The following is an 18587-nucleotide window of genomic DNA, read 5'->3' as shown; positions in this document are numbered from 1 at the left end:
AGCCACTTGCGTAAGCTCCATCAAACTCTACCACCCTACCCATTTGTCTCCCGTTTCAACTCCGTCAGTCAATGCCTGTCGCCAGAATTTCCCGACTCACTGTCAGGACTTATATCGCAGCGCTGCATCGTAACTGTAGCCCGAATGCATGTCGAATGGTATAAAAAGCCGAAGGTCGCTTTCGTGCCGGCCGGCAGTATTTATAGAGCGCGTTCGTGGTTCCGGGGACCGACGGTGTTGCTTGCGAAAATGGCGGGTGCTGGCTGAGAAAGTTTTGCACTAGAGGGAAATATTTGTCGTCTTCAATCGACTGGTTGCTCTTGCGAACACGGCATCTGTACTGTCTTTCCTATAAGGGCACACGGGGCAAAGTCTGTCATATTCGTTTAAACTTAATTGATTAGTCTGTGTCGCCAATGATTACATTAATACTTTCCAATGGGATCAAATATTCGTTGGTGCCTGAAAACTCTGGCGCGCTCTAAGACGGCTCTCCATCTCCAATACTCTGCATAGCATGGTAACAATCATGTTTAAAATGAAACAAATCTTGAAGTAGTGACGAAAAACTCCAATGGCTTTCATTCATGATACAAGAAAATCATAGACTTCCAGTGCGATTTTTAAAGTTATATCCCTACATCAGAAAAAATCGTACCGCTTTCCTGAATGTGAACGTTATTTTCTCATCCTTCGAAGTTTTGCACAGCTTTTAGATACAACCGTTCTCGCACCGTGCCGGTCTGCCTGTCCGATTCATTCGCAGTTCGTTAAAAGTACAGTTAATGGGTTTTACCTTCGCCCAGGATTGGTTTTTATTTTTATTTTCACTCTGCGATCTCGCGACAGCACTTTGTAATGGGCTGGGATACTTGGCTTTATTTAAATCTGGCGTCCTTTGCTCTTTTCGAATATAACAGCCTTTACTTTTATTTCAACGTATTCATGAATCTGAATTCTGAACATTAAGTGCTTATCTTTGCGTTCCTTTTTTACTGCATTCGGTCATTCAATTATTTCGCAAATTGGTGACTAGCATTATGGATTACTGTTACTTGAAACAAATCCTTACTTGCCTAACTACAAATGCGAAGGAAACATTTCTGTCTGTTACCTCTACACCCTTAAACCGCCGAACCGATTTACATGAAAGTTGATATGGAGATAATATGTAGTTTAATTTATTGAATCAGACGTTACTTTGCAGGGGTCCATATCAATGAACTAAAAGAATTTCCTTGCTCACCCGCGACCTTACGATAGCTAAGCTTATGCAAAATATGCGTGTTCATGCAGTTCCTCCACCTCCACACCAAGTGTAGTGTGGTGGTGGTGATAGATGGGTTTGTGCGATTTGTGTGTGTTCTTACAGTGTGGAGGTGGAGGAACTGCATGAACACGCATATTTTGCATAAGCTTAGCTATCGTAAGGGTGAGCAAGGAAATTATTTTAGTTCAATAATATGTAGTATCAAACCCTGGGAAGACATTGTATAGTTTTTTATCCCGGATAATTGCATAGTTCCCACGTAACAGCAATAAATCGACACTACTTTATAAAACCAGCCAAGAGCGTGTCGGACACGCCCAAGATAGGGTTCCGTAGCCATTACGAAAAATCAAGTAATATTATGTGCGTTATAACACAATTAAAACACTTACTACAGTCTTAAAATCTATTACCAGAAAAAGACCGTATCTTCACGGCACTTACGTACTTTTGTTGAGAAGCGCAGTTTTTCGGCAATAACTCAAAAACGGTAGATCCGATCATGTTGAAACCAATTTTCGTTGAAAGTATTTATTAAGCGTTACCTTTCCATATTTTTTGCATATTTTTTGGACAAACGGTTTACAAGATAGAGGGGGGGGGGGGCACAATTTTTGCTACTTTGGGAGCGATTATTTCCGAAAATCTTCACTTAATCAAAAAAGTTTTTGAGTAACCTTACTATCTATTCAAAAGAGCTGTCGAACTATGTGCCACACGTTGATGCGAGTTAAAAAAAAAACATTCAATTTCTGTTACGTGTATGGAGTGCCCCCCCCTATAAATATTTATTTTTGTAATTTAACTACAAAACTAAATAGCGGCTTTGACAAGACATCTGTACTCCATTTCTTTTATATACATCTTGTAGTTTTCGAGTAAAATGCCTGTGACAAACGGACGGACGGACAAACAGACAGACAGACGGACTTGACGAAACTATAAGCGTTCCGTTTTTTTTGCCATTTTGGCTCCGGAACCCTAATAGCTCGTAACTCAAAATCGATGATTTTTCTAATTAAACTATGTAAATGAAATTTTTTTAAGGGCCAATTTTGTAAACTTGTTGATTTGAGATATGTACGAAATTTTCATAAGGTAGTGACGAAATGTATTCTTTGCACACATAGCCATGGGCAACAGCTAGAATATTATAACTAAATTTAAGTACGCTAACGGCCTTACCAACGCTTAACGGTTTATTTGATCCCCAAGTTATTTGTGTGACGTTTATACTTCACCTTATTTATGCATTTAGCTTATAAAGGTTATAAAGTACAGCATGACTTCTCGGCTAGTTTACGGCCCGGTGTATAAAATTGTGCCGGACGCGGCCGTGCCTCATGAAAGTCATAAATCATACAAAATTCAGGGCGCTGCGACGAATTCGCCACGTGCTCTGATGGCTCAGTCAATATTTTATTTGTTCACTCCAATTACATTTGGATGATAGATCTAGATGTTGCGGGAATTGTCTCTATTGATGTGGTGGATACATACAGCATGAGTTGGCGGATTGCGGGGATGGAATGAGTGATCATTATCATTTCGGCCTTCGTTCGTTCCACTGTAAGGTACCATCAGCTAAATAAGTGGTCTATCAATTTTTAAACAAGTTCCTATCAAATGTATATGTCGCTAAAGTCGAACTTTCAAGTTGACAGACACGTCTATTGGCATTTTTGTTTTATGACATGCAAACGATTATCATCTTTAGGGTGGTAGACCACATATTTGGTTGATGGTACATGGCACAGGCATTATCTTATAATGAGAGGGCTTGGGCTGTAGTTCTCAAGCGGGCACAGTGTAGATTGGTAACTTCACGTATGTGCGACCATTGAGTTTCTTCGCAACCATTTTCCTCAAGATGAATTACTTCATCGTAAAGTTCATGGTACATTTGAAATGAAATTATGCTCGTAAGTTGCGAAAAACTCAGAGGTGCAAGACGGCTTCGAATCCACAGCCCTTTGCTTTAGGGTCATGAGTCAAACAACTAGTTTACCACGACTTCTTAGAAATGGAACGAGTGGTAGTCCTCACTAACGACTTAGTATTGTTTTTCATTTATTCATTCACTTTTGTCCATTCACTTGTTTATTTATTTGCAAGAATACTTTGTGCACAGCAAAGTTTTTCAGGTGCGCTAGCCGGGGTCCAACCCACGTCTCTTGGTTTATTATGCCGAGCCGAGCATGCCGCTAAATCCAATTACACCATAGCGTCCCTGCCTAACTCCTTGATGTAGGGTCGTTTATTTAGACCAATGTATCGAACTATTACAAGTCAGACGTTACTGTCAGAAAAACAATTACGTTTAAAAAATAATGTTTGCTTAAACGAAGAATTGTCGCCATTCAATCATTGACTTGTCTGATTTAAGTAATGACCGTCATTCCCTCCCAGCAAGTGTCATTTCCGAAATGCAGATGGACTCATTAATTTTACCTGTAAAGAGCCAAGAGTCATTTCCGGTCTATTTGATAAATTGCTGGAGGAAAGATATGATAGATTATATTGAGCCAGGTTTAAAACTGTGGAGCAGATTGTGTTGTTTGGATCGTTTACTGATTTAATCCAACAAGTGTAAGTTCTGTGGGACACGACAGGTTTATAGTTTTGATTTAGAATTGCGTACGAATTTTGAGTCAGCCTTCGTATTTCCATTTCTTCCATGGATGTCGTAAGAGGCGACTGAGGACATAGGTTAAGGTACACCGTAGGCGACAGGCTAGCAACCTGTCACTATTGTACCGTTTTTGTCAAACTTAAAACCTAAAATTGCTAAAAGTGGCTCCGAAGCGGTATTTGGGAATACAGGCGTGATTTTTATGTATGTATGTAATGTAGTGTTTAAACATACAAAACTCAAACTTGGAATGATAATGGAGATTAATTTACTGCATACGAGAATAATACGAGTGTCATAAATTATAGAAAACGGTAAAGCGCGGGTAGGTCTTAGATTGTTTTTTTACAATGTCGTCATATATAAAATCTGAACATAGCAATGATAATATCAATGGATTCAATACCTACTAGGAAGAGAGAGCGAAAGCATCCTTGGCACTGACACGCGGCAGCCAAATCTAATAAACTCGTAATCGTAGACGTCACATTCGTTCACTTTTTCATCTAAATCAGAAATCTCGCCAACTTTTCTTTATAATTATCCGACGGATCTTTTTCTACGATCTCCAAGCTTGTTGTCGGGTGTAACGACATGAGAAAAGTTGGGTTGCGTAACTAGCATCTTATCATAAATATAAAATTCACTGTCGGTTATACCCAGTTACTGGTTAGTGGTTACAGACTGATAGCTGAAGTGCTGTTTCTGTTTATTTGGTTTCGATACATAGACGACATTACAGATACCTGTGCTGTGACATAATAATTCAAAAAAAGGATTTTGTCAGAAAGTGATGAAATAGCCCCCTATAGGTTTTTATTTTGCTCCTGTTATCAGACTTGTATATTGATCATGTAATGGATCCTGAACGCTTTCTTTCAGCAAACGTTTTTGTTGCTTTTGCTACTTATATTAAGTAATCCTTTTCTTACTAAGTTAGGTTTCATTTATGCATGCTTTTTGCTTTATCATACTTTGTATCTTATATGTTTACAATGGAAACGTGAAAAAGTAGATCAAGATTGCGCCAATGTACGGTCGCTGGGCAAACTGTTCTATAATCATGATGGCTCGATAAAATAACGCTTTTCAGTTGAATTTGACGAAGCCTTTTGCTGGAAATCGTAATGGCTTAGGTTTTTAAAATTATCTGAATACGGTCTCAATTCACGACAGAACAGTATTTGCATATTATGCTGGGATATTGCCTCTGTGTCTAGGGATATTTTTTATTTTTAGATAGTTTTGAACATTTAAATATACTCGTGTTACTACTGAGTGAAAACATCAAATTTGTGTAAGACTTTATTGATGTGTGCACTTTGGAATTTTTGAAACAACGCCGTTCAGAACTATCGATCCTCCTACTCCTTTCTATAAACTTGTGTTGTGTACGGCTCTTATCGAATCGGTAGAATATTATCGAATTCACGGCGTGCCGTTTTCCGCCGGCCGGTGGAGACAGATGGACATTCCGAATTCTGAAGGCTTGTTGGACCCGTAAAATCGTTTTACCCCAAATAATGAATTATTCGATCGATTTAAACTCATCAATTTACGAACAGAGCTCTTTGTCATTGACAGCTGGTCCGTAATGAAATCGTTCATTGCAACTCCATTCTCACCGTGTATTAGATTAGGTTTTTAAATTGGATTTGTTCGGGAAAGCTGCAGGATTATTGGCTGAAGGGCCTGCTTCTGCTCGCGGCACGCTATTGGTGGAAATTGGAAGTTTGTTGTTGGGTAGTTGATGTTAAAGAAGTTTTGCAGTCTGTAATTTTTGTTTATTGTTGTTCATTCATGTTGTTTCATTTACCTTGAGTGTAATTTAAGCATTTAATTATGGTATATATTAGTAATAATTAATAATGATACTTTTCAGTCTCGTTTTATTTCACTTAGGAGTTACCTACATTGTTTGTGGAAGCAGCAGTTAAAGATCCATTGTAATTCACACACACATACAAACCGTTAGTACTAGAAAACTGTAATTTGACATGAATATACATATCAGTTACGCCGACAGTGGTACAATAAAAAAAAGTAAAAATAATTTTTTTTAGGGTTCCTCCAATAGACGTAAAGTGGGGGTGATTTTTTTTTCTCGACTAACCCTATATTGTGGGGTATCGTTGGTCTAGGTCTTTTAAAACCATTGTAGGGGGTTGCTAAGACCATTTTTCTATTCAGTGATCTGTTTGCGAAATATTCAACTTTAAAGTGCAAATTTTCATTGAAATCTAAACTGTTGGGTGGAAAAATTTGAAAAAATTCATAATGGTAGTACATATATCAAATTTACAAGGAAAATTATAGTGGCTAAGATTGCTTGAGAATAATTAGTAGTTTAAGAGTAAATAGCAGCTTAAGGTATAAAATATACCTAAACTTGGAATATTCAGTACACAATACGAAATCCTCAGAAAAATATTGTTTGATTTTTTCGTAATGGCTACGCTACGGAACCCTATCCTGGGCGATGACACGCTCTTGGCCGGTTTTTTTTTCTTTTATGTTTTCTGGACAAAATGGTTTTATTTTGTTTCTTTTGTATTGTTTCACATATTGCACTCCAGCGTCCCAAGATACAGGCTCAAGTCTAGTTTGGGGTCCGCTGGGCATAACTATACTGTACCTAAACTTGGGAATTAAAAATAACACCTCAATCAATAAATTCTTTGATCGTAATACTAATTCAAATGGTGTACTACTAAGACGTTACTGCTTATGACTACAAAACCTGGAAAACTTTCATGTATGTCAGCCAAAAGTCCTCTAGTAAACAAATTAACAAGGCGGAAAGCTCCCATTCCAGCTGAATCCTGTGAAATTAATATAATCTAATCAAATTCACTTTATAATATAAAACATCAGTTATTCCCTTAATTTTGTTATAGTTACAGCGAACGATAACATCGGTCCATTGGACGTTGGACGGCGGCCAAGCGTTAATATATTATTTGACGCAAGAGTCCGCTCTAGGGTCAGCATTATTTAAAACCGCAGACGGGCTCGGCGGGATTCAATATAGATTAACTTGACGTTTGGGGTTATTACACTGTTGTTAGTGCGAACAAATAAGTGAACAGCCGCTGGCTATGCTAATATAGTTATGAAAGTGGTGAGCATTTGATATTTTCAATCTGAAGTTGAGCAGTCTTTCAATTATGGGGGCGACCCTGCTAATTTGTAAATCTATCTTTGTAGTTTATAAAACTCTTTGTGCTCATTATTTCATATAGGTAATTTATTGAATCAGGCGCTAATCAGGCGTTACTTTGCGGAGTTCCATATCAATGAACTAAAAGAACTTCTTTGCTCACCAGCGACCTTACGATAGCTAAGTTTATGCAAGATATGCGTGTTTATGTAGTTGCTCCACCACCACACTACACTGACGCGTTTCGAACTCAACCAGAGCTCATCTTCAGAGTAACAGAATCGTACACCATACTACCAGATGTTACGGTTATTCTTTTAGTTCACTCATTATTTAAAACTTCTTTTGTTTTCTCCACTTGTTCGATGTGACTTCCTCTGGTCTATCCTCTTAGAGTATCTATGAGTTAGGTTTATTTGGTAGGAATTCTGTGGGAGATTTAGTAAAATCCCTGAATTTAAATACAATTGCCTGCTTTAATGATTCACGCGATCGAAGTTGCGAATAAAATATAAACAAAACAATCATGACTTTGACATTGACTAACAACCAGCAGACGTCAAGCAGTGGTGTTAAATTAACCAGTTTTAAATTACCTATTCTTGCTTTTTGTCTGCCTAGTTTTTTTCTGGTAGGTATATATTTTTATCGTTTCTTGTCACGTGATTATATTATATTACTCTACTTTTGTTTTCTCCTTTGTTTTTGTTGATGTAGGTATATTCATCAACACAGTATTAATCAGTATAATGTTGTCTATGATATTTATTACTATCTTCTGTAATCTTTCTCTATTTCTGTATGTTCTTTAAGGATATCTATGTTCTCTTTTACTTTTGTATTAATCATTGCGCAATGATTATTAGTAACCTAACCTAATTATGTTCTAGTTTATACGCTTCTCATTCTTCAATACGGGATTTGAAAGGTTTTTTTTTACCTTTCTCCATCGTCATCAGTATCCAACTCCATAATAATTATTATAACCGTGCCATTATTCAAAATAGACTTCGTACTCCTATCGAAAATACAAACTGAGACATGGATGCACAGAAAAACTAGAAAAAGAGACCAGCACTGGGAATCCAACCCAGGTCCTCAGCAATCCGTGCTGCGTGCTATAACCCCTAAACCACTGCTGGACCTACTCTACTCTCTACTTCGTACTCCTACTCAAAAAAAAAACACACATTGATAACAACATTCTTAGGTTAATTAACTTATTTTTCTCAAAAATGTCCGTAAAAGTTGACATTATTCTTTACATATCAGAAGGTGAAGTGCATAGTTTATGGTCAGCGAAAAATTAAAAAGTTAAAAAGATTGCAGGCGCGCTAGCTCGACAATGAATTAGCGCGCCTGCAATCAGTCACATTTTTTTTTTAAGTTAAAAAGGCCATGGAAATGTTGGCACAAGTCATATACAGCCAAGTCTAATGGCCGGTATCAGATATTTTGTTGGAACTCCGGACTTTTTCTATTGGGTCTGAAATAGCTTGTGGTGTTTTCGGTGGAAAATACACCTGCAGTTTATTTTTAATGAAAAAAGGCGGGAAAGCATAAGAAAAATATTGGAATAAAATTAAATTTTATAATATATTTTGAGAAAAAGTTTATTCTATTTCAGAATTATTCACCATTTTTGAGAAAAGCTTTATATTAGTCTCGGCTGGAATAGCAATTGCTGGCTTCGTATTAGTTAAACGGACTCGCAAGCTCGTCCGTTTAATACTCATACTCAGCCAGCAATTGCCTATTGCCTACTTCCAGGCCACGACAATAATCTACTATTTACCCACTAGTTACGTTAGTTACAAATGTATAACCGTCGGTCGTCGCTTCTGAGAACTAGTTAAATAACGCTGTTATTGTGTTATGGCGTGCAGTTAATTCTGTTAGGGCTTGTAGGGCAGGAAGCGTAGGCAACAATGAATATTAAAAAGTTTACGATATTTGAACGAGCTTAAATTGTTGTTAGGGCGGTTTGGTTATTTTGTATTTTGTATCATTCGTCATTGTGTGATCATCAGCCGGAAGACGTCCATTGTTAAACAAAGGGTTCCTTTTTAATTAGAACGCGACATTGTTGAACAAAGGCCTCCTTTTCAATTAGGATGCCAATAATAATATTAATACTTTTATTTCGGAGAGTATCCATATCATGTTAGTTATATACAAAGAAAAACCTTATTGACTATGTTGCCAATATGAACGACAATTTGCCACCTGTATGTAGCCAGCCAGCTACTGTCTTTATGTCGTCGGTTCTCCTAGCTTTCAGATCTGGTCGGCACTCTCGGGAACTTTTCTCTCCCAACAGTTACCTATATGTTGATGATATGAGTTTTTCTTCGAATTTCTGCCTCGAGAACGTTCGCGGTTAAGTGTCAGGTATTATGAGAACAGTTTGTTTTCGTTTCGTTTGTTTTAACTGTATAAGATAGACTAAAATACTCGAGTGGAGCTTATAGCTGGGCAGAAATCCTACTGATTTTCCGATCCGAGTTCCATGCGGTGGGCACCTAAGAAGCAAAAGGGACCGTGGAAAGAGAAAGGAGATCTTCGCCCAGCACTGCTGCATTGGGATAATCAATTGGCAAAATATATCAATGGGCACAGTAAATAATTAATACATATACCGCTCAAAAGAAAATAAGGGCCACGGAGTTTTATTGGTAAAATGAAAATACTAATAAATATAATTCTTTATAACATTCCTTGTCTAAAAATGATTTTATTAGTACTTACTCGTACAACATAACACAACACAAATATTTTTCATTCAATTAAATGTATTCTATTAAAGATGCAATCATATTTTTGATTTCATTAATTTTTATTTTTTGTGGCAATAAATGATTTGTTTCTTTAAATTTACCGGTAAAATTCCATTGGCCCTTATACCTATTCATTTGAGTAATGCGAGTATATCATCGCACAATGTTAGATTGTCTTGGCGGGGGTTTATCACAACTAATTTGATCTGCAAATTAGCACATCAGTGCTTAACCTAATTTGGATCTAATCACGCTTACTTGACCGTTTCTATTTTTGCCCGACCGACTAGGTTATGCAAATCTCGACCTTATTGCATAATGCGGCTCTAATGATTTCATGCATGCAAGCCTAATTCCCCATTAAGTCAGCTGTTTAGTTTTATGAACTTCAGTAAATCGATGACTGAACTATTTAATTTACTATAGTTTTGTTTTAAATCAACTAAACTGTTACCACGGATAGAAACATTTACTCCCAGTTTTATAATAAGTTGTTGATACTAATCCTTTTTATCTCCAGCTTGTTTGCATTTCATCGATGGGCACAGGCCTCTTCTCAGAGTGAGAGGGCTTAGACTGTAGTGCCAATGCGAGCCCTTTAAGAATTGGGAACGTGGCACTTTTACTTATAAATATCTACGTACTTATCATCTTCATCATCCCAGCCTATATACGTCCCACTGCTGGGCACAGGCCTCCTCTCAGAACAAGAGGGCTTGGGCCATAGTTCCCACGCGGGCCCAGTGCGGATTGGGAACTTCGCACGCACCATTGAATCGCTTCGCATGTTTGTGCAGGTTTCCTCACGATGTTTTCCTTCACCGCAAATCTCGTGGTAAATTTCAAATGTAATTCCGCACATGAATTTCGAAAAACTCAGAGGTGCGAGCCGGGGTTCGAACCCACGACACTCTGCTTGAGAGGCGATAGGTTCAACCACTAGGCCACCACGGCTTCCTAGGCCACCACCACCACGTACTTATAATTTGTCTAAATACTAAATTGATTTATATTTTTTGTTGCAGGTACGTACTACGAAATCGCCTCGCGTTTATGCCACGTAATTATTTGTGAAGTACATGTGTAATGTTAAGTACTTAACGCTTTTCCAAGCTTTTTTTTATTTCATACATGTTTAAGTTACACTACATTATTCATTAATTATTCCTTTCTTTACTTTCATCTATCCCGTTGTCCGTGTGTTGATTCAAGTCTTATGCCGAGTTTAGACTTGCAAGAATAATCGTGCAAGTTGCATTACATTGCGAGGCTGTAAAGCCAACGAGTTTGTAGTGGTCAATCGAGCGCCGCAATGTAATGCAACTTGCACGATTTTTCTTGCAAGTCTAAACTCGTCTTTAGAAGCCAAAGACCCACTTCCAGTAGGCAGATTGACGTGAAATATTTCTCATACTTATTAGATTATTTCTTTTGTTTATTTATAGTTTGGATGACAATACAAAACAAATACAGTTAACAAAAGCTACAGTCAGCAAAGAAGCTTGCATTATTTACGGACATATTTTGATTAGATTTCCCTAACACACGAGAAACGCCGGTTGAAGCGCTTAGAACCCCAACCAATTAGTGCTATGAAGCTACCGCGAGTGATTAAACCTCGTTTGTGTTTATCTTACAACCATTACCCCACCCCCCACCAGCTTTAGCATTAAGCGAGTAAACTATTCAGAGGGCGCAAATACGCCTGCGAACGTTGCATGCACGGAACTGTGCGGTGCAGCGAAAATAGCATTTGCCTGAATTCGCAAGGCCGACGGAACTTTGCTTTCCGCTGATATATATGTATGTACAATACTATTCTGTGTTGTATTTTTCTTGATTCTGACTGACTTGATTCTGGCTGACGGCTCAGTTCGTTGATTTATCAAATTAGTTTTTTATTTTTCTGACTTGACGTGACACGTAAGGGTCATAACATAGGGATATCGATCGACGCGGAATCGGTTTAAAGGTTACAGCTCATTAGAGCCACCCGGCACCCGAACAGCACCGCCTCGACTTTCGGCGTCCACTCGTCGACAGGTGGTCCACGCGCGGAAGGCTCGTTGACAACGAGTGGACCTCGCGCGGTCCACGAATTTCCGAGTAGGGAGGTTGGAGGCGGTCCACTCGCCGTCCGCGCGTGGCAACCTCGCGAGTGAGGCGATCCGGTGACGCTACGGAGTTGATGTAGTGAGCCTGCCCATAGAAATCCATATGAAGAGTACTAATACGGTCGGGTGCCGGGTGGCTGTAATGAGCTGTGACCTTAAGCCGACCAAAGAACGCTTTATGTCCACGCAATAAGAGTGAAAATGGCGTCTTCCCGTCGGTAAACGTCGTTTCGCGTCGGCCGAGCCGATCGACGACTTTTTCTCTCTTATTGCGTGGGCGAGTTTTTTGACCGGCTAAAGCTGATTCCACGTCTACAGGTTCGGGGAGTCCCTTAGAGAGACATCATAAAAACTCACTTTTCTAAATACGCGTGAATTAAAAACGCATTTATTAAGCATACGCATAATTAATTATCTTAATTCTTGATTATCATTTAAACAGTAAAAGTTAGGCCATTAGTGTCTCGGAGGAATTAACTCATTTGACAGTTGTATGTATCAGTGGCGTGGCGTCATATATTTCCGTGGTAAACAGTGGTAAACCCGAAGCCAAGATCGCTTACATCTTTAATAAATTCTGTATGTCTTGTTGTTCTATTTTGTAAATATTGGGAAAGCCGGTGGGAATCGAGTTCTATGAACGCTTCGCCGCTGGTATGTATGTAAACTTTTTATTGTACAAAAGAAAGGAAACAAAATACAATTGACAAACTTTGAGATACCTGTACAAATGCGGACTTATCCCTTTAAGGGATCTCTACCAGTCAACCTTTGAGTGGATGAGAGGTGCAATCAGTTGGGGACCGACAAAGAGTGAGTTTAAAGAGTCGAAAACTGTGGAAGCTACAATACAGTGCTTTATAGACTAATATAAATGTTCTTATAAAGTTAACTGAAATCAAAAATAACACGGTGTACATTATGTTTGTATGTATGTAATTGTACAAAAAACACACAATTGACAAACGTTGAGGCGAACTTATCTTTTTAAGGGATCTCGATCGGTCAACCTTTGAGTAGATGAGAGGTGCAATCACTAAAGAAACTGGCTCTGAACCGGATCTTGTTAGTAAATTTAATAATGACCTGCTGGGAGTTCAAATGTTGCGGTCGGTTTTAAAGATTAATTGTTTAGTCGACCTACTTACAGAAGTCCGTGGTTAGGTTAGGGTTGGTTAGGTTAGCGGTGAGCAGGAATTATTTATGAAAGAAAAAATGAAAGAAAGGACAACATGTGTAAGTATGTGTTATATATTTATTGTATATAGTTAGGTATTTGAGGTTTACATATGCATTTATATTTATTCAAATGTTTTGCTCTATTTTCGATCCTTGTTTTTTGATTGCTCCTTTACCACTCAAAGGTTGACTGGCAGCTGGATAAGTCCGCCTTTGTACTAAACACTACTTTTTTTATGTAACCTTTTTGTTTTTCCTTCTTGTACAATAAAGTGTATAAACAAACAAAAAAACAAACAAACAACATTCCACCATCAGTGTTCTTGTCCCATCGTCAATTAGAAGCGTTTTGGTCGCTGTCCTTAAATATTTGAATACTTATTCACAATACAAGGAAACCCCTTTCCGACCTGTAGGTTTGCATCACGACGGTACATTCTAAGAGCCCATAGCCCTGACTTTCATTCATTGATCGAAGGGACCTTGACCGCACACGAGTGGACAATGTAGGCACTTGTCTTGATATGCTGATGCTTGCGTCAGAATAGGACTTTGAAACATATTTCAGTCAGTCATAACTAACTACTCGTTAGCCGCGGGTTCGTTCAAGTGAACCGTGAAATCCGTTGGTTGAATTTGAATCCAGGTAGGTATTGTACTAAATTCTCGTGGGAATTCCCGCAATATCATCGTGGTCTTGATATACGTTGCGTGAAGAGTATCAGCACAAAACGTTATGTTTCTAGACTTAATTGCTGAGATTATAATTATACATGTGTGCACCCGGTCCCGTGGGAGTTATCGGGATAAAAGCAGCATATGTCTCTTTCATTTAGTAATTTTTGTTGTAGCTTTAGTAATATCAAGGACCAATGTTTTCTTTCTTTCCTACATGTGTTTTTCCAGGAATCCTGCTATCTAGAATAGAATAGAATAGAATATAAATATTTTATTCGCACTTCGCAAATACAACACAAAATAAAAATAAAAACAAGTATTAAGTAAGTAAACAAAGTATTAAGTATCTGCTTCCTAAATTTCGTTCAAATCCGTCCAGCGGTTTTAGCGTTATAATTTGTATCAGCGTTTTGTTTTTGTATGATAGTTTTAGTGCTAGTTCTAGTTTTAGGTGGTACTTATGGAGCCAAAATAAACCTTTATTTTCTTTCTTTCCGCTGTGGAAAACTTTCCTACTTATTTTAACAATAATAACGATGTCGTTTTAGTCAATCGTTTTGTATTGTTAACTCCTCTACAAGTCAACGCACGTAAAAAGAGCTCTGGGTGGCTAGTGGAGGGGATACGTTTGCGCATCTGTCAACTAACAAGCCAATGGCGTGACGGCCGCGCGCGCGCTGCTATGCCCCCTCCCGCGTCCCCCACTGCTCCGCCGCCAATTTGGTCCTTATTTCGCTCACTGCGCAGCAGGGCTACTACGAAACTCGAAACACGAAGTTCGTGTCGTGCAGTCCCTCTGACACTTGTACTATTTAATACGAGAGCGAGAGGGACGGTACGATACGAACTTTGAGTTTCGAGTTTCGTAGTAAAAGATAAAAAGGTAAAAATATTTTATTTTATTTAGTAGCCCTGCAAGTATATCGCCAGGAGCTCCTTTTACGTACCTACGTTGATTTATACCATTTAACGTGGCCCAACTTTTGGCCTCCATCCAAATCAGCTGAGATCATTGACCGATACTAAAGCTGCCCTTCCATCTTTACAGCCGACTTCAAAAAAGGAGGAGGTTTTCAATTCTTCTGTATATGTTTTTTTGTAAATATGAAAATCTATATTTAGCAGTTTTTTTATAAGAAAACTACGCGTGTTCGCAAAGGCCTTGCCTTACGCTTCGCTATAACACATTAGCGCAATTCATCTTAAATATTTCATATTGTTTCTTTACAGACCCTCTATATTAAACTTTCGAGCGTCTACAAACCTTCTGGAATGTTCGTTCGAAAAGCACTTCGATTGGGACAGGGTTGGAATGGAATCCATTGCTGTGCCCCTACAAAATCGTCTCGAGCGAATTTGTATGGAAACACGAACATCGCAAACGTTCCGCTAGAGGCACTGTTCGTGATTGAGTTCGGAATTTTGTAACCGAAAACTTACACTAAGGGTACTGAACGCTAGGCTTAGTATAGACGTGTGAGATGGAATTACAGCGTGAACAGCTGTGTTACGAGCTAGACTCTATTGTTGTTTGCCGAGATATTTTCTTTGTCTGATCCAATTTTATCCGAAGATGCTGAAAAATCTTAGACTTATTGAAATAGTGCGAGTCACTAAGCGCCTTGAGTTTATTGAAATGTAATAGTTTTTTCCACAGTTAGGATCAGATGAGCGTCGATCTCGTCTAAGGGCGTATTTCATCGTAATTTCAGACAAGTTTTCTTTTCATTATAAATGAATGTTGGTAAAATTTATACTAATTGTCCTGGTACAGTCAGCATCAGAAGTAGATGAGCGGTTATGGTGCTCAAAATTATCTACACACGACTCTACTGCCAAGGTAATAAGAGTGTATGGATCATTTTGAACACCGCTCATCTACTTTTGCTGCTGGCTGTAAACTAAGCAAAGCTAACCTAACCACAACAAAGTAACGCCCAAAGTATATTATATGTATTTTTGCATTTTTTTTTAACGTAAGTAAACAAACGTGACATTGAAAGGTTACCTCGAAGTATCTGCATTTCTTTGGCTTCTTTTGTAATCCATACTAATATTATAAAAGCGAAAGTGTGTTTGTCCGTCTTTCACGCCGTAACGGAGCGACGGATCGACGTGATTTTTGGCATAGAGACAGTTTATGGGCCCGAGAGTGACATAGGCTACTTTTTATCCCGGAAAAATGCACAGTTCCCGAGGGAACAGCGCGCGATAACCGAATACCACGCGGGCGGAGCCGCGGGCAAAAGCTAGTTGCTAATAATCTTGAAAGTTAACCAAGTGGGTGTTTTCAATTTTTTATGGCGGTTCTTGCATCGGCATCGGGAATCCCACTAATATTATAAATGCGGAAGTTTGTAAGTCTGTTTGTTTGTTTGTTACTTCATCACGTCTAAACCCGTCTATTCGAACAAAACACACAGAGACGGCATCACATTTATCCGTCAAATAAATTTAAACAATGGATGGTGAAACGGGGGTAAATTAAACACTTAGTGCCAGTTTCACCACTTGTCGACTAACTTTAAGTGTCACATAAAAGTAGTGCCGTCTTTGTTTATTCGGACAAAACAAACAGGGATGGCATTACTGATATCCGTCACTTAAAGTTAGTCGACAAGTGGTGAAACTGGCTCTTAAACTAATAATCAAACTAAATTTGCGTGGTGATACGACAGGACACCAGAAAGGGCCTCCACTCAGCGTGAAGTGCCTTTGACTAGTGATTAAAAACTGTTTTTTAAATATTTTTTTCTTAAAAAAAAAACATTTTTAATACAAGTTTTTTTGGTGACTACTTTTTGTCGACTTTACTTGCATTGTCGCCCAAACTACATTTGCATACCAAATTTCAAGTCGATGCCATTAACCGTCGAAGATTATTGTATTGTCACGCAATTTACATAAGTATGCCAAATTTTAAGTCAATCCGACTACTGGAAGTTGATCGAATTGAACATGCAAGATTTGACTACAGACAGGCAGACAATGGGACAGTTGAAACTAAATAAAAGCTTGTAGGTATAACCTAACCTAACGTTGGAAAACCCCCGACTTTGTTACTTCAAAGTTCAATATCTCAAAAACGGCTGAACCGATTTTGATGAAACATGTCTAAGAACCATCGCTAGAAAACCTGCTTTCAAATAAAAAAAACCGCGTTCAAATCGGTCCTCCCGTCTAAGAGCTACAGTGCCACAGACAGACACACATAGCGGTCAAACTTATAACACCCCTCTTTTTGCGTCAGGGGTTAAAAATTGTACCGGAGCATAGTTAATTCTAAAACGCCTTGTGGGAAACATAGCTTTTACTATAATAAATATCCACTTTCTCGGGTGAAGGCTATATTTCGCTACGGCTAAATCCAATTAGGCATAATAAGTGTTTAGCGGGTTTCAGTAGCCTTGTGGGCTATTTTATGCGCTGACGTCACGCGGTCATTCACTGCCCTCCTGACTTGGACAAAGGCCTTTATTGGGCCTATTTATAACACGGATATATGTTCTCAAGCAGAGTGTCGTGGTTTCCACGCCTCGCACCTCTGAGTTTTTCGAATTCATGTGCGGAATTACATTTGAAATTTACCACGAGCTTTGCAGGTGAAGGAAATTTGCCTGCAAAACCTGCGAAGCAATTCAATGGTGCGTGTGAAGTTCCCAATCCGCACTGGGCCCGGAACTATGGCCCAAGCCTCTTGTCTGAGAGGAGGCCTGCCAGTATATAGGCTGGGATGATGATGATGAGATATATGTTATCCTTATTAATATTCTTTGGAAAGTACTGTGTGTTTGTTATAGAGTGAGAAAGTATGTTGGTTACTCTTCACGCTTGAAAGCCGATTTGAATTAGATGTGATGATTGTTTGAGACACTGGGAAGCATATAGGATAGTTTTTATCACGGAAAGTTGCATGGTTCCCGCAGGATAGCTATGAACGGATTATTGATAGACGAAGTCGTGGACAAAAGCTAGGTAATCCTACTAATGTTATAAATGTGAAAGTTTGTGAGTGAGTGAGTATGTTTGTTACTTCTTCACGCTTCTTTTGGATGAACGGCGTTTGAAAAAAGTTAATTTATAACATAGGATATTTTTATCCCGATATTCCCACGGGATAGTGATAAAATCTCGAACAACCGCTGGGCTTAGAGTCATTAAATTTGGTATGTAGGTAGCTGGACGTCTGGAATAACACATCCCGATGTTCCCACAGGATAGGGACAAAATCTCGAACTAACAACCGCTGGGCTTAGAGTCATGAAATTTGGTATGTAGATAGCTGGACATCTGGAATAAAACATAGCCTACTTTTTATTCCGATATTCCCACGGGATAGGGATTAAATTTCGAAACAGCAACCGCTGGGCTTAGTCATGAGATTCGACCATCATTGTTTTTAGTGTAACGTCAATGAAAACAACGATTAATTTTCGGGAATTCCCACGGGAAATTTTAAAAATCTCGGAATTTTAATTCAGCTGCTTTACCTAATGATTTACGTGTGCGAAGCCGCGGGTAAACTAAACACTAGTAAATAATAATTATATACAACTGTTTAACTTTACCTATGTAAGTTACTCAACAGAGTTATGCAGAGAGTTGTAGAGTGAGTACTAAACTTGTTTTGTATCTCTTAGTTTTTAACCCCTGACGCAAAAAGGGGGTGTTGTAAGATGGCAATGTGTGCCTGTCTAGCTGTCTGTGGCATCGTAGCTCTCACTCAAACCTTTGTTTTACCTGAATGCGAGTTTCTTTGCGATGGTTCTTAGCTATG

The 18587-nt window shown here is 38.6% G+C and overlaps 1 protein-coding gene across 2 annotated transcripts in view; it reads left to right on the top strand.

Annotated features, from left to right (window-relative positions):
* The window catches only part of LOC141430090 (E3 ubiquitin-protein ligase znrf2), a 154473-nt gene that overhangs the window by 23283 nt on the left and 112603 nt on the right, over positions 1 to 18587 (top strand). The window lies entirely within an intron of this gene.

This window comes from Choristoneura fumiferana, chromosome 8, assembly GCF_025370935.1.
Source record: "Choristoneura fumiferana chromosome 8, NRCan_CFum_1, whole genome shotgun sequence".
Lineage (NCBI taxonomy): Eukaryota > Metazoa > Arthropoda > Insecta > Lepidoptera > Tortricidae > Choristoneura > Choristoneura fumiferana.
Note: the sequence above shows the minus strand (reverse complement) of the source record. Positions and strands in the feature narration are given on the sequence as shown.